At 44.1% G+C, this 17791-nt stretch overlaps 1 protein-coding gene across 2 annotated transcripts in view; it reads right to left on the reverse strand.

Moving 5' to 3' along the window:
• The window catches only part of CANX (calnexin), a 34200-nt gene extending 26181 nt beyond the window's left edge, over positions 1 to 8019 (reverse strand). Inside the window, exon 1 of one of the 2 annotated variants that reach the window (XM_035029389.1) lies at positions 7847 to 8019. The gene's annotated coding sequence lies outside the window, so the exon portion shown is untranslated. The remainder of the gene's footprint in view (positions 1 to 7846) is intronic. The other variant, XM_035029390.1, reaches the window with a different exon arrangement.
• Between the last annotated feature and the right edge of the window lie 9772 nt (positions 8020 to 17791).

Raw genomic sequence — 17791 nt, forward strand, 5'->3', positions numbered from 1 at the left:
TCACAGTTCATGCTAAGAGGTATCAGCTCCTCAAGGGCAAGGTTTCCCGCATTCCTGCATGCCATTATAGCAGTCCGGTCCCCCACCCCCGACTTTAAGCCATTATATTCTTAGACCACTTCATTTTCTGGTTCTTTCAGGGGCCATCTTCTCTCCTTGTCTCTCGTAATTTTTATCACTGCAAGACTCTTACCTTAAATTCTACAGCAAAGTCCCTCTGAGCCAGGATGCAAATGCTGGGTGAATGCATGACCTGTAACTAGCTCAGTGCTACAAGAAAAAGTTTCACAGTGGGCTGCTTAAATTCCTATCTTAGTCAAATTATAATCACTACAGGTATGGACCTCCAGGACAGCCCACAAGTAAAAAACAAAAGCACAAACAAGAAAATCTTTTAACATCTATGAATCTACTGAAGTGGACAACTTGTCTCAAAAATGCCCTTAAGTTATATACAAATGTGAGTTTTGTGTGGCTCTGTCTTAAGATATCCTTTAATGTAAGCAAAGACTAAGTCAATAAAAACCCCAAAATACTATGGGGGCCAACACCATATGGTCCAAGTTCTGATTTCTGTTAATCTAGACCTAAAAACAAAACCTATGGAGCGCCTGGATGGATCAGTTGGTTACGCATCTGACTCCTGATAGGCATCTTTTTTTTTTTTTAATATTTTATTTATTTATTTGACAGAGAGAGACACAGTGAGAGAGGGAACACAAGCAGGGGGAGTAGGAGAGGGAGAAGCAGGCTTCCTACGGAGCAGGGAGCCCAATACGGGGCTCGATCCCAGGACCCTGGGATCATGACCTGAGCCGAAGGCAGATGCTTAACGACTGAGCCACCCAGGTGCCCCGATAGGCATCTGACTCTAGATTTCGGCTGGGGTCCTGATCCCAGGGTAGGGAGATCGAGCCCCAAATCAGGCTCCCCATTCAGCAGGCGTCCACTTAAGATTCTCTCCCTCTCCTTCTGCCCCTCTCCATGCTTGCAAGCACACGTGCTCTCTTTCAAATAAATCTTTAAAAAAGAAAATAAAAAATAAAAATAAAACCTATAATATCTAGGCTCTAGAGAAATCAACAGACTGCATATCCTTCAAATCCTCATCAATCAATCAACTGGACTTCTGATAAAAGCTGGGTGGCAGAGTTCAAGAGTGTTTTCTGGCAATCACAGGCTTAGATTGGGAATTATGTATTACAAACGGGTTAAAGGAGAAAACCATCTAATGCCCATCAGAAAACCTGGCTAGAGTGAAACACTAAACCAATGTTTGTTGATGGCATCCAATTCCACGACTGCCAAGTAGGTATCAAATATAAAAAAAAAAAAAAAGTCGGTCTCTGACCTTCAGGAACTCAATCTATAATATGGTGTCCATAAAGTCTGGAAACATAAGAGGCAAAGGGATTAAAAAAAAAATCTGGAAACATAAAAATATTTTATAGATTAAAAGTGACCTTGATGACATTATGTATACTCGCCTATGTTTTCAGAGTTTATGAATATACTGTAGTATTAGTTCTACAAATCAACTTTGAGGGGTTTTGGTCAATATCAAAATAAACTCGTAATATTATAACCTATCTTCTTTATCTAACTTGCAAAAAATGCACAGGTTTGTTAGTACCACTTAAGACTCATGCTAGTATTCTTTCTACAAAAATAATGCCAAAAAAGTAACAATTTCAAAAATGAATTCTCAACATGACAAAATTGCACAGAATAATGTATACATACACACACACATGCATGCAAATCCTGGTAAATTATGAATAAGGTCTGTAGATTGTACCAAAGTCAATTTTCTGGATTCGAGATTGTACTATAGTTATGTAGATGATACCACTGGGGGGACGCCTGGGTGGCTCAATCAGTTGGGTGTCTGACTCTGGATCTTGGCTCAGGTCTTGATCTCAGGGTTGTGAGTTCGAGCCCAACACTGGGTTCCACAATGGGCATGGAGCCTACTTAAAAAAAAAAAAAAAAAAAATGGTGACGCTACCACTGGGGGAAGCTGGGTGATGGGTACCAGGGACTGCTCTGTACTACTTTTGCAACTTCTTACAGGTCTATGATTAGTTCAAAATTAAATGCTTTTTTAAAATGATGTATACTGGATCAACAAAGATGATACTTTAGACTTGAGCAAAGTTGTCCAGACACCAGCTTTAAACTGACCTACTTTTGTAAAGCATGAAATTATAAAGGAAGACTCAGAAACGTGAGCTGGATGAGAAATTTGAACGTGAAGAGGTCGTCTTTCTCTTTTCCTTCCAGTTTATAAGGGTTTCGTTTTTGGTAATCGAATGTAATTATCGATCTATATCCAGGCCAGAGGATCTCCACCCTCTGGATTCACATGGACAAACATACACAAAGCCAAGAAAGCAGGAATGAAACACATGTACATTTAACCTCTATTATTATATATATGATTTCTGGCTTGCTCCCCAATTTCCCAAGGACAGAGCAAAAAGCCCAAATCTCAAAATCTCAGGGACAGGAGGCTTCAAGAGCACCTAATCTACTCACTTTTAATACTGCAGTCCATGCTCTTTAACTTTTAAAAGAGTGAATTCATTTTGCCTCCTAGAGACGGGAATTTCCTATCTTAAAACTGCCGATTCAGAAAATTAATTCCTGATAACCCAAGGCAGTACAGTGCATGTGGTTGGTGTAACCTGTCATGTCAGAGAAACCTGGGCTCCAGACTCCCCTGCTCCTCTTATCTGGTCCTGCTCAGCTTACTGAGCTCCCAGGAGTCTTCTTTCCCTATTTTACAGATGTGGGTAACAGTACTCCTGGCAGGAAGGCCTGCTGTGAAGAGAGAAAAAAATAATACAAAGTCTATCAGAGTCCAGGACTTTATAGGTAGGTATCCGCAAATAGTTTGTTCTTGGATGCACAATTAGTACCACCAGAGTGAATACACCTTCAGTTCTCATAGTAGACCCATAGGTCTAATACATCTGCCTCCTCCTCCAACGTTTTTCAGCAAAGCTGAATAATTTTGCATAGCCAGAAAAACTTGCTTTCCTCTAATCACACTATTATGACTTAACTCTTCCTTGCAATGGTGTCTCTACAATTTTAGCATTTGTGTACAGAAATGTCCATGTTTATCTGTGATTTTTTTCCTGCTTAGTCACTGATTTCTGTTCATGAATTCTCCAAAATTCAATTTACTTCTGGTTAATTGTAATTCTGTTCTCAGCACATTCTGAAAAAAGACATTCCCAATTATTTTACTACATACATTTAATAATGTACATGAGACTTCACCTGAACATGTAATATCTTATTTAACAGAAACAGACAAATCTGTATTGAATTTCAGCAAATCCGGACAACCACTTAGATCAACTTTAGGAATAGGCACACTAAAAAAATAGTAAATTTGCACCCTGTAAGGCATAAAACTTTATTCTCAATAAGGGTCTATTTAGGAAAAAGAAGATCCTTAAAACAAATGGAGGCTTATATTATTGTTTTTAAGTTTATTAACTTTAAATTTTTATATTTTATCAAGTCTATTTTTTTATTCTTAAGAAGTATTGGTCTGGGGCACCTGGCTGCTCAGTCAGTAGAGCATGCAACTCTTGATCACAGGGTCATGAGTTCAAGCTCCATGCTGGGCGCAGTGCTTACGTTAAAAAAAACATGTATTTTGGTCTATGGTTTTCTTTTCTTATGAAGTCTTTGTCTGGTCTTGGTGTTTGAGGAATACTGACCTTACTAAATGGGTTGAGAAGTACTCTCTTCTATTTTTCAGAAGAGTTTGTGGAAGGATTGGTATTAATTCTTCCCTAGGGTTTCTGAATGAATTCACCAATGGAGCCATTTGGTTCTCAGCTTTTATTTGTGGGACTTTGTTTCTTAAAAGAAGTTAGGAAATTTCAACTCTAAGTCCTGTAATCTGAAATTAGAAAGAGGAACAGAAGAAATCCCCAGGAAGGGATTATTTGTCTCTTCATCAGGTTGAGGAAGTTCTTTCTATTCCCAGTTTGTTGAGTATTTTTATCATGAAAGGGAGCTGCATTTTGTCAAATGCTTTTTTCTGTGTCTACTGAGATGTGGTTTTTGTCCTTTATTAATGTAGTGTGTTACATTCATTATTGTATGTTCAACCAACCTTGCATTCCTGGGATAAATCCCAGTTCGCATGGTGTATAGTCCTTTTTATATGGTGCTGGATTCCATTTGCTAGCATTTTGAGGGTTTTTGCACCTATTTTCATCAAAGAGAGAGGTCTACAGTTTTCTTGTGAAGTCTCTGGTTTTGGTATCAGGGTAATATTGGCCTCATAGAATGAGTGGGAAGTGTGCTCTCTTCTATTTTTGGAAGAGTTTGTGAATGACTGATGTTAATTCTTGTTTTAAGTATTTGGTAGATTTAACCAGTAAAGCCATTTGGTTCCTGGCTTTTCTTTGTGGGACTTGTCTCTTAAAAGAAGTTAAGATATTTCAAATAATTCCTTTAATCCATGAGAAATTAGAAAGAGGAAAAGAAGAAATAACCTAGCTAATGTTCTTGGTTGTTCAAAAAAAAAAAAAAAGTGATTTTTTTAAAGGCAGCATATAATAGGAAATGAGGCAGTCTTTCTTTCATGCAGGTTATCCACTCATCTATTAATATACCCTTTTCAAAATGTTGGTCTTATGGAGTTTAAGTATCTTGGGTTGTCTAACAATCCTCACAAGAACCCCAGGAGGTTTGATCACCCTCAGCTGACACAGGAGAAAACTAAAGCTAAGAGAAATTACAGAAACTGTCCGAGGTCACAGACATACAGCGGTATATATGAGAAGGAGCTCAGAAGTCACAATCCCTCCTGGACTATCCAGTAACTTGGCCCACTGAGTGAACTACTAACTTCAGGGCCCTCAGTTTCTTCAGCTCTTAGTTGAGAACAACAACACTATATACTTCTTAGGGTCACTGTATAAACAAAATGCACGTGCCTGGCTTACAGGACATACGAGCAACGCTAGCAGTGATTCCTACTATTACTAGTTATTGCCCAGTGATACCATGTAAGTCTTAATGGTTCTAATACTCGAAGTTTTAAGGCAAGTAAGAAATTTTAAGCCTTAGATTGGAAAGGAACCAGTTAAAAGGGATTTGATTCCAGTCACAGATGAACCATTTTACTACTCTTTATACCTTCTCACTGTATTACACATGCATCTAGTCAAAAAGTAAAAGCATTTAAGAAGGGGGAACTACATAAAACATGATCTTTATTGGGAATGCTCATTCATTCAAAAATATATCTGTACTACCTTGTTTACAGTTTTGAATTTTGTTTTTCCTTGACTGGAACATAATTGGTTTTTCCATAGCACTTTCTTTTTTCCTAGAACCTAAGTAGGTTTAACATGTGAATACTCAGAGTACATTGCTGAAGATCCTCTAAATTCTTTAAAAAAAAAAAAAAAAAAAAAATCTCCAAATAGGTTTCACAGCTCACAGTTAAGCTTAATTTAAAAGCACATCTGCTGCAGTCAGGGGCGCCTGGGTGGCTCGGTCGTTAAGCATCTGCCTTTGGCTCAGGTCATGGTCCCAGGGTCCTGGGATCGAGCCCCATGTCAGGCTCCCTGCTCAGTGGAGAGTCTGCTTCTCCCTCTGTCCCCTCATCCCCCGCTCATGCTCTCTCTCAAATAAATTAAATCTTTAAAAAGAAAAAAAATAAAATTACATTTGCTGCAGTTAAAAAAGCGCCCAACTAGCAGCTCTTTCCCGATGCAGTTCTACAGCGAGCTATATAGGTTACAACTATGTTTGGGCCCTTTTATTTTCCCCAGGAGTTGTTACGGACTGCCAGTTCTGTCTGCACAGTGCAGCACACTATTCAAACTAGTTCCTTGTTCCCCATCTTATTTGTCCCTCCCAGTGGCCCCCGAAAGTTGAGGCAGCCAGGAGACTTCCCATTTCCATTTTAAAGATGGGGAAACCAAGGTGGTTCATAAGCTAGTTAATTACCATGCTGGGCCTGGAATTCAAGACTCTGCGTTCTGCTTACCAACGGTCATTTTGTCCCTGAAGCTATCTCGCAGGGCAAAGTGAACTCTCATGAAAGGATGCAAGAGCATGATTGCCAAAACGGCAGCAACAGCTTCTGCCTAAACGTTTACCTCTCATGGCTCTTGGGAGATAATGTGTTAGTTGAACTGTCTGTCCGGTTAATATAGTTAGGTGGAGCGGGATGTTAACACCCATTTTCAGATAGGTCAGAAAGTCTGTCGTTGTAGGACTCGTTCACTCCAATACATAGTTCATTCACTCTAGCCTCCTCATGATCCAGTTACCAGGTTTGTTGGCTTTGCACTCTGGACGGGCAAAGAACTCCCACTCAGTGCTTTACCTCTGTTCCGAGTCTGCTCTAAGTATAATTACAACAAGTGTACAACATGGCAGTGGTTCTATTCATGACCCTCGAACAATGCGGGAAAAGCTAAAGCTACAGAATGATTTCAAAACTCAACACAATTCTTCTCTTAAAAACAAAAGAAGTCTACTCGTTAAAAGATTAAACAAAATGTTCCATTTCTTAGAGGTAAAGAGACATAACTGTGGCTCACCTTTGTCCTCACAAGCTTTTAATATTCAGCTCAGTTTAACTTCCCTCAACCAGCATTCACGTGTGCCAAGCCCAGCAGTTGACCCACTAGATCCACTTCTCCCTCCCATTACTGTAAATGTAGTTTCAGCCAGAAACCAATATTGCACTGTAGGTTAACTAAAATTTGAATTAAAAATAAGTAAGTAAATGTGACTTCAGATACTGGTAAACAGGAGCTGGTTCAAAGCGCAGGATGTGAGTGTAGTGGACCAAGAGCATTTGGATTATAGTAACTTAATGCGATCAATATTTATACAACAGTCACGATGTGTCAGACTTCCCTATCTTATTGTACACCCAATTTAATTCTAACAACAACTCCATCAGGTATTATTATGGCCATTATTTGGGGAGAACTAGGACACAGAGGGTAAGTAAATTGCCTAAGTTCACACAACAACAAATGGGACATAAAGGGCTTGAACCAGGGCGGTAACCTTATCCCCTCCACCGAAACTGCCCTGCCCTCAACTATAATCCCAAACGTGATCGTAAAATTAATGGCATGACCTTGGGCCCGTCATTTCATAGCGCTGGGTCTCAGTTTCCTCCACCATAAAACGCCATGCCCTTCGAGGGCTTTTGGGTGCTATCCTGCTTTTAAAAATGTCCACTGAATTCCCGACTGCATTACTCCCCACCCCCGAATAGGTGTAAATGTTAAGGCTGAAGTTCCTCGACCCAGGCGTGTTCTGGCACATTCTCTGCCCTCTTCGGGGTGCTAGGCTTCGGTCTTCGCTTTGCGGTTTTATTTTCCAGTTCTGAACCTGTAATGCTGCTAATCCCAGGCACTCGCTCCCGGCCTGGTACCACCTTCTCCCGCTGCTAGGAGTACGGACTAGGCCCTGCCCCACTGCAGACCTTCCCGGTTCACTCCGACCCACCTCGCGGCTTCGCGGGCAGCCAGTAAAAGGCCTCCGAAAGCCCTAGAAGCAGAGCCATAGGAAGAACTGAGCTACCCAGAGGTCAAGGGAGCCTCCAGGGCACCTGCCACGCCTCCCGACCCCGGCGGCGCGGCCTGGGCCTGGCTCCCCACACCAAGCTGCCCGCTTCGGGCCTCGTCCCTCGCGGCCGGCGCGTCTGCTGGGGCCTGGGCCCTCAAACCCAGCCCGACCCCCTCGGCCCCGGCCACGCCCGGCCCTGGGGCCGCCGCGCCGCGCACCCAAGCCCCCCGAGGTCCTCACAGGCCCGAGGACACGCGCGGGCCTCCTGCCTCACCTCGAGTTTTACGGGGTCCGCCGGCGGTGCCCGCGCCTCCACCCGCCCGCACACCCGGCCCCGCGCTGCAGTGGAGACAGCGGCAGAGGCGGCCCGACCGTCACGTGCCGCAGAACCAAGAGGCCTCGGCTACCGCTGCTGCCGCGCGAGCGAGCCCCACCGCGCGGAGCCCGGCCCTGCGTCCGCCCCTCGCTCCTGAGTAGCTAGGGCCAGCGCCAAGTCCCGCCCCCTCACGCGAGCTCCGGAACTTGGTTGGCCGCTGTGGCCATCGCTCTCTGCACCTTCCCATACGCCCCCTAGGGCTATTCTTCGTGGAGTGTGGGGATTGGCTGGGCGTGAGGCAGGAAGTCGCTGTTGGTTGGGCGGGAGGGAAGGGGGCGGGCCGCCGCGGAATCGGGAACGGGGGCGCGCGCGCCCTGGGGCGGGGTTGGCTGGGCAGTTGTTCCGGCGCCTGGTTGCCCTGATGCCTTAGTGGGCCCGCTGCCCGGCGTTTCGTCCCCACCCCTTCGGTGCCTGCGCCGCCGGTGCCTGGAGCTGGTCCCCGGGATGGGCGTCCGGTTCCCTTTGCTCAAGGGGCAAATGGCAGGGGCAGAAGGGGTGGGAGATCCTCTGGGCCACTGGGAAAGGCCTGTTCCCGGAGGCGGCATGTGCGGGGCCCGGAGGAAACCCGGCGCGGGCTCCCCTGGCCCGGCCTGGAGTTGACTGCACGGCGCTGTGTAACCAGGCGCCACCGTTCTTGCAGAGTCATCTCTCCGGGCGCAGCAGCCTGCCGCCTCCTTATCCACACAGAGTCCAGAATACGATATAACCCAAGGTTATTTCCATTTTCAGTTTGCGATGTTTCCTTAAATAAGATTAAACGTAAGGGCACAGAGACGGACTGACGGCTGGGTTGGGAGAAAGGGATGGGAAGATTTCAGACCCATCACAACTTGTGTAACCCACTTTTAACACATCTTCAGGTTTAATATGCTGAGAACCTCAGAAAATGGAAATGGCCTATGGTTTTTCTAGACGTTTATAGGTCCTGGTCTTGGTCTTCCGTTTGTTTGGAGGCCCAAAGGCTGAATCTTAGGATGGAAAAAACTAGAATCAGCAGGTGTATCGCTTATCCCAGGAACCAGCATTATTCCCTCCTGCCACTTGGAAGGAGAAAAGAGGAGTCAGAGTTTGGTGTTTGCCCGAGTTTAGTATTCTCCAGTCCTTCGACCCCCAGATCTATGTAAGAGAATTTTACTTAGGATATTTCGAAGGCCACATGTTGCAAACAATGAGCTTAAAATGTAGTTATAGGAACGATATGTGAGCAAAAGAGCTACTCCAGTAAAGGTGCTAAAAGGTAAAGAGAAGGGGCGCCTGGGTGGCTCAGTCGGTTAAACGTCTACCTTCCGCTCAGGTCAGGATCCCGGGGTCCTGGGATGGAGCCCCACCTCAGGCTCCCTGCTCAGCGAAGAGTCTGCTTCTCCCTCTCCTTCGACCCTGCTTGTCCTCTCTCTCAATTATAGATAGATAGATGATAGATGGTAGATAGATAGATAGATAGATAGATAGATAGATAGATAGATAGATGATAGATAGTAAAGAGAAGGTAATGGAGGGGCGCCTGGGTGGTTCAGTCCCTGGAGCGTCTGCCTTCGGCTCAGGTCATGATCTCAGGGGTCCTGGGATCAGCCCCACATCGGGCTCCCAGCTCAGCAGCGAGTCTGCTTCTCCCTCTCCCTGTGATCTCTCTCTCAAATAAATAAAAATCTTTTTAAAAAGAGAGAGCGAAGGTAATGGAGCTTTGAGTTAGGAGGAACTGCTTTTATCTAGAATGGACAGGGAAAGAGGTAAGACTTGGCTGGACCTAGATACGCAGGACTTCTATAGCTGGAGAGTTGGCGGAGGGTGGAAGGCTTCATTAGCTGAGGGAACAGCATAGGCAAAGACAGGAAAATGGATAGGGTGTGTTTAGGCTGGAGTGTTTTTAAAGATTTTATTTCTTTGGCTGGAGAAAGGTGTCTAAGAAAGAGTGTTTGGGCCAGAGAAAGGTATCTAAGAAAGTGATGGGAGTCAGTTCCAGGGTTGGGTTAGGGGCAGGCCTTGAAGGCCAAGCCAAGGAGTCTGCAAGGGAGATGGTTTAGATTTTAGATTTGGATTTTAGATCATTTTAGTATTATTCCAGGGAGGTCTGAAAGACAGAGAGACTATGAGACCAGTTAGGAAGTCACTTCTTGGAGGTGATTTAAGGGCAGGGTTAAGGAATGGCCTCATGTATAGAAAAAAAAAACATTAAATGTTGATGCTGAAGAATGGTCCGTTGGACTCAGGAGGCTAGGGAAAGAGAGGAGTCAAAGCCAACACTGGGAGTGTGAGCCTGGGTGACTGGAGGTGAACTGTATAGCCCCCCAAAAAAGAGGGAATTCAAACTTGGCTGATCCTGGGGATCCTGTCTGGGCCCAAGACAGAGCAGGACTCGAGATCCTGCTAAGAGTCCTGTTGGGGATTTTTTTTTCTAAAGCATAATGTTCTTCAGAGGAGGAAGCAAGGGGCACCTGGGTGGCTCAGTCAGTTAAGATCATGATCCCAGGACCCTGGGATAGAGCCCCAAGCAGAGCTCCCTGCTCACTGGGGAGCCTGCTTCTGCCTCTCCCTCTGCCGCTCCCCGTTTGTGCTCGCTCTCTCTCTCAAAGAAATAAACTCTTAAAAAAAAAAAAGGAAGCAAAGGACAAACCCCAAGGAGTATCTTTCTTTCCTCCAATTTAAAAGCAGTCACTGTTGATTAACTTACCAGATTACAAAAATAATCACTGTAGAGACCTCAGGTCATCCTTCTAATAAGCCCACCAATCTGGTCTTCCCTGTGGCCAACATCTCCACCTTCTACAAAATGGGTGGTCTTTTTCTTCATTCCACTCCTGGAAATGATCATCTGAAGGGCCCCAGGAAGTTGTTTGCTTCTCTGAAGTATTTTCCAGCACTTCCAAGTGAAGATCTCATGAATTAGATCCTCCATGCAGATAATGCCATATTTACCAAGAGATGGAGAAACCCAAGTGTTATCTGTCAGGGCAATTGGCTGCTTGTTGATTCGGTCATAACCACATTTGTGGATTTGTTCATTTTCTGACTTAAGTTTCAGGTACCTCCTGGGCAATATACGGTTCCACAAGTGAAAAGTGAAAAGGAGGCTTTTTAATAACGTGCGTATGTTATTTTTTCAATAAAGAATCACCTAGGGGCGCCTGGGTGGCTCAGTTGGTTAAGCGACTGCCTTCGGCTCAGGTCATGATCCTGGAGTCCCGGGGTCGAGTCCCGCATTGGGCTCCCTGCTCAGTGGGGGGTCTGCTTCTCCCTCTGCCCTCTTCCCTCTCGTGCTTTCTGTCTCTCATTCTCTCTCTCAAATAAAAAAAAAAAAAGAATCACCTAAATGGGGGTACCTGGCTGGCTCAGTTGGTAGAGCATGTGACTCTTGATCTCGGGCTTATGAGTTCAAGCCCCACATTGGGAATAGAGCTTACTTAAAATCACGAAATGTCCACTTTTGTGTTTAGCTTTAAAATATGAAATGTTTAAAACTCAACATAGGGGCACCTGGGAGGCTCAGTCATTAAGCAACTGCCTTCGGCTCAGGTCATGGTCCCAGGGTCCTGGGATCGAGCCCCACATCAGGCTCCCTGCTTCTCCCTCTCCCACTACCCCTGCTTGTGTTCCCTCTCTCGCCATGTCTCTATCTGTCAAATAAATAAATAAAATCTTTAAAAAATAAATAAAATAAAAAAAATAAAACTCACCATAAACAAAACTGTTGACCAATCCGTCCTTCCTATCCAATTGCTGCTTATAACTTAATTTGCCCCTCCCCCCTTTCTGCAAAGTTGCCCTCACTCTTGCTTATCCCCACCTTCCCTTGCTTGAAAGAGAAAGGGGGGAACATAGCCAGAAGGAGCACCCTACATTCCTATTCCGTTCTTTCTCTCTGGTTAGGCTAGTAACCAGCCTCCAACCTGAAGCTCTCTAGGGACCCACCAGTAATCACCTTATTAGCATAAACTCAGGTATGGCTGAAAGGGGCTCCTTATGAATAGCAAAAGACACTCCTGGGGCACTTGGGTGGCACAGTTGGTTAAGCGTCTGATTCTTGATGTCGGCTCAGGTCATGATCTCAGGGTCCTGGGATCAAGCCCAGCGTCAGGCTCCACATTCGGTGTGGCGTGTACTTGAGATTCTCTCTCTCCCTCTGCCCCTGCCCCTGCTCTCGCTCTCTTCCTCTCTCAAAATAAATAAATAAAATATTTAGAAAAATAAAAAAGACGCTCCTATCGCTCAGGAAATTCCAAGGATTTTAGGAGCTGTGCACCAGGAACCCAGAATAAAGACCGATTTTTATTATACTACCATTCCCTCATAGCGATTCCCAGCCCATCCCTACCACCAGCCTCAGGCAAAAGCTGACTTTATTTCTGTTACTACAGATCTCTATTTTCTAGAGCTTCATATAAATAGAACCATATCGTATATATGTTTTGTGTCTGGCTTCTTTCTCTGAACAAATTTTTCCGAGATCCTCATTTATATGGTAACATTTATCACGAATTTTTTCCTTTTACTCGCTGAGTAGTATTCCATTGTATGAGCATGCCAGTTTATCCATTCACCAAGTAACAGTTATCTGGGCTGTTTCCAATTTGGGACTGTATGGTATAAAACTGCTATAGACTCTTTGTACAGACATATCTTTTAATGTTCTCTTAATAACCCAACATCCTCCATTTTTCTTGGTTTACTGCCACAGTTGGTAATTTTGTCTTCCTGTTGCTGCCCAAGCTGTGGAATAAGGTTTTGTTGAAATCTTGCACATCAGAAAAATCTCTTGGGGCACCTGGGTGGCTCAGTCTGTTAAGCGTCTGCCTTCGGCTCAGGTCAGGATCCTGGGGTCCTGGGATCAAGCCCTGCATCAGGCTCCCTGCTCAGTGGGGAGTCTGCTTCTCCCTCTCCCTCTCCTTCTCCCTCTGCTGCTGATCGCACTTGTGCTCACTCACTCTCTCTCAAGTAAATAAACTCTTTTTTAAAAATCTATTTATGGGGCACCTGGGTGGCTCAGTCAGTGAAGCATCTGCCTTTGGATCGGGTCATGATCCCGGGGTCCTGGGATCAAGCCCCACGTCTGGCTCCTTGCTCGGTGGGGAGCCTGCTTCTCCCTCTCCCCCCTGCTCATGCTCTCTCTCACAAATAAGTAAATAAAATCTATAAAAATAAAAATAATAAATAAATAAATTTAAAAATCTATTTAATCTACTCTCACGTAGGGTTTTTTTTAATTTGATTGACATATAATTTACATACCATAAAGTTAGCCCATTGTCAGTAAATGATTCAGTGATTTTGAGCCATTACCACAATCCAAGTTTAGGATATGTCAGCCTTTGTACGTATTTGCAGTCAACTCCCAACCAACCCCAGGTAATCACCGAACAGCTTTCTCCTTTTATTGATCTCCCTTTTCTAGAGAGGTCATATAAATGGAATCATACTGGAGGGGAATGGGGTAACAGGGTGATGGGCATTAAGGAGGGCACGTGACGTGATGAGCACTGGGTATGATAGGCAACTGATAAATTACTGAACACTACATCTGAAACTAATGATGTATTATATGTTGGCTAATTAAATTTAAATTAAAAAATTAAAATAATAAAAATTTTAAAAATAAACGGAATCATACAATATGCAGTCTTGGAATCTGACTTCTTTCACAAAGCATAATGTTCTTGCAGTTCATTCATGTAGCAGCATGTATAGGAATTCATTCCTGTTCATTGCTGAATAATATTCCATTGCAAGGATATGCCACAATTTATCTATCCATTGAACAGCTGATGGACCTTTCGACTGTTTCCAGTTTGGGGCTATCGTAGGTAATGCTGATAGGAACATCTGTATACGAGTATTTATACAAACCTTTCTATTTCTCTCGGATACTATGTAGGAGTAGGACCACCGGCTTATGTGGTAAATTTATGTTTAGCTTTAGAAGGAATTGCCCAGTTGTTTTCCAAAGTAGTTGTTCTATTTCACAGTCCCACGGTGGAAGGTTTCAGTTCTTCACGGCATCGCCAACACTTGCTATGGTCTGTCTTTTTTGTTGTAGCCATTCTAGCGGGTGTGTAGGAGCATCTGGCTGTGGTTTTTTCCAAATTCAGTGAGCCCCCTCTGGCAGCGAAACTGTTGGATTGTACGGCCTGCCCGGTCGTGGTCGGCTGCCCTGCTGCCTAGGCTGGGGGACTGTGAGCAGCCCCGGGCAAGTATGCCACACACTCTCTGTTCTCACCTAGAGTTTCAGTGGTTTTCCATGGATAAATGCTTTTCAATTTCTCCTTTGCTTTTGGTCAATTTCCAGAACCCTAAATGGATTTTTGGATTTCTTTTTTTCTCCAACTTTATCATCATTTTCTGGAGAGAGAATTGTTGATCTCCTCACTTCACCAGGCTGCTACCCTCACATACTTTTAGTTGAAGATTTTTTTCCTCTATGTGTCTTCCCTAGACATTGCTTTTTTTCTGTTTTCTTGCATTGGCCTCTATGTTTCACGTTGCACGGGATATTTATTTGCCTTGTCTGCACATTAGAATCACTTGGAAAGCTTTTAAAAATCCCAGTGCCCAAGCTGTATCCCCAGAACATTATATCAGAATCTCTGGGGGGAGAGCACAGCCATTTGAAACTCAAAAGAATAATAAGTCAGTGAAAAATGAAAACGTCAACAAGTTTTTTTTTTTTTTTTGAAAGATTTTATTTATTTGACAGAGAGAGACACAGCGAGAGAGGGAACACAAGCAGGGGGAGTGGGAGAGGGAGAAGCAGGCTTCCTGCTGCGCAGGGAGCCCGATGCGGGGCTCGATTCCAGGACCCTGGGATCATGACCTGAGCCGAAGTCAGGCGCTTAATGACTGAGCCACCCAGGCACCCCTCAACAAGTTTTTAAAAAGAAAAAAATAGAAATTAAAGTGTAAAGAAAAAAGAAAAACTAGAGGCACCTGGCTGGCTCAGCTGGACAGCATGTAACTCTTGATCTTAGGGTCGTGAGTTCCAGTCCCACTTTGGGTGTAGAGATTACCTAAAAACTTAAAAAAACAAAACAAAAAACCAACCTACGCTCCTGTGTTTCCCCTTTACTCACACCAGTACCATACTCATAACCTTTCTGATACCAGATGTGTGGGAGTTTTTCCCACACCAAGCAATTCTATGACACCAGCTGGGTGCCCTACAATTTAACTCAGTCCTGACACCATCTACCTGGAGATAGCTAGCGTCAGATCCCACCAGTGAAAGGCTCAGTCTATGAGACTGACCACACTTTAGATGCCAATCACAAGTAGTGGGTCCCCAGGTTACCCACAATGTCTGTCCAACTTGGCTCCAGATCAGAGGCTCTTGCGACCTCCTCTTGGATTTGATTATTTGCTAGAACAGCTCGCAGAACTTGGGGGAAAAACTTATTTATGTTTACCAACTTATGAAAAGATATGACCAAGGATACAGATGAACAACCAGATAAAAGGATACATCGGGCGAGGTCTAGGAGGGTCCCGAGCAAAGACACTTCCATCCTGTGGTGTTGGGGGTATGTCATCCTTCCTGCACACAGATGTGTTCACCAACCTGGAAGCTCTCTGAACCCCATACTTTGGGGGTTTTTAGGGAGGCTTCATCAGAAAAGGCATGATCGATGGTTAACTCCATTTTCAGCCCGTCTTCCGTCTTGGGAGAATGGGGGGGTGGGGCTGAAAGTTCCAAGCTTCTAATCATGGCTTTGTCCTTCTGGTGACCAACCCCCAGCCAGGAGCCCACCAACACCCACCTCGTTAGAACAAAAGACACTGCTATTACCCAGGAAATTCCAAGGGATTTGGAAGGTCTGTATCAAAAATAAGGGTCAAAGACCAAATATGACAGCAAAAGATGCACCTAGTACTGTTACCACTTAGGAAATTAGAAGGGTTTTAGAAGCCCTGTGTCTGGAATTGAGGGGGGGGGGGGCAGTACAGAGAGTATATAGATTTTCTTTTTTTTTTTTTTAAGATTTTATTTGAGAGAGAGACAGAGATAGCGACAGAGAGCACAAGCAGGGAGGAGAGAGAGAAGCAGGCTCCCCACTGAGCAGGGAGGTGGACGTGGGGCTCGATCCCAGGACCCTGAGATCATGACCTGAGCTGAAGGCAGACGCCCAACCAACTGAGCCACCCGGGTGACCCTATAGTATATAGATTTTCTATTATCTTACGATACTGATAGAGAAGGGAGACCTCTTTTTTTTTTAAGTGGTTCTCTTTTTTTTTAAGATTTTATTTATTTATTTGGCGCCCCGAGAATGGAGACCTCTTGCTTATAGTAGAATGAGGAGAGCCAACTCACAAATACGAAGTTAGTGCTAGCATTGGAAAAGCACCACTTTGCAAACATGATGGTAAAGATTGGCTCAGGCAAGAATCACCCCCAGAAGGGGCGCCTGGGTGGCTCAGTCGTTAAGCGTCTGCCTTCGGCTCAGGTCATGATCCCAGGGTCCTGGGATCAAGCCTGGCATCAGGCTCCCTGCTGGGCGGGAAGCCTGTTTCTCCCTCTCCCACTCCCCCTGCTTGTGTTCCCTCTCTTGCTCTGTCTCTGTCAAATAAATAAAATCTTAAAACAAAAAAAGAAGTAATTTGTAGCGAAATAAACTCATAAGGTTGATAACTGTACTCTGGTCATATAAGATAATACACACTGAAGTATTTAGGGGCAAAGGGCCATGATATATGTAAATGGCTCAGAAATGATAAAGGAAATAGGGTAAAATGTTGACTGTAGGGGAATCTGGATAAGGGGTATAGAGGTTGGGCATTGGAGAGGGTATGTGCTATGGTGAGCGCTGTGAATTGTATAAGACTGATGAATCACAGACCTGTACCTCTGAAACAAATAATACATTATATGTTAATAATAAAAAATAATAAATAAAATAAAGGGTATACAGGTGTTCCATGTACAAGTTTTATTTTATTTTATTACTTTGAGAGAGAGAGCACGCACGAACAGGGGTGAGGGAGGAAGGGCAGATGGAGAGGGAGAGAGAATCTTAAGCAGGCTCCACACTCAGCGAGGAGCCCAGCCCAGGGCTTGATCTCACAACCCTAAAATCAGGACCCAAGATGAAATCAAGAGTCAGTCGCTTAACTGACTGAGCCCCCCAGGTGCCCCTCCTTGGACAATTTCCAACATTACAACTTATAAAAAAAGTCAGGCTTTCACAATCCAACACAATTGTTCAGAGCCTATTTTGGAAGTTGAAAGCCCAGAAAGTTGTTCTGTTTTCTGCAGAAAGCCTCACTTTCATTTAGGTGATAACAGGTACCTGTGTAAAAGAGAACTATTTAGGACAAAAACTATACAGGGGCTAAAATTCCAAAATATTAACCCACCTCACCATCTTGTTCAAACGCCTAGAAACATAAACTTACCATACATTCATTGATTTCCAACTTCTAAATATAAAAGCATAATAAATGTATAAATTACCTATTAATCAAAAATATTCAAATTCACATTTAAGTAGGATAAAAAAAATTTTTTTTTCTGCTGAAAATAAGTGCTATGTGCCCTGTGAGCTGGTCCCAGTGCCCCAAGGCACATGTGCTGGAGCTCAACTGGCACACACGTGGTCTACTTTCAACTCTTCAGAAAGACTTTGCAATCCTCCCCTCACCAGCGGAGCTTGGCGTTCTCATGCCTGCCTGCGCACCTTCCTTCTCCTTAGCCTCCACCACTCAAGCCCAGATGTAGACTCTCGGGTTCCGTGGTGCTTCCTGGTTACAAGGTGGTTATCTAGGGCAGAGAGATTATGCATGAACATTTTTTTCCAGATCTTTTTTTATTAAAACAGAGAATTTTTTTAAAAATTTTGTTTATTTGACAGAGAGAGACAC

Source organism: Mirounga leonina, unplaced genomic scaffold (assembly GCF_011800145.1).
Source record: "Mirounga leonina isolate KUSES-001 unplaced genomic scaffold, KU_Mleo_1.0 Mir_239, whole genome shotgun sequence".
Lineage (NCBI taxonomy): Eukaryota > Metazoa > Chordata > Mammalia > Carnivora > Phocidae > Mirounga > Mirounga leonina.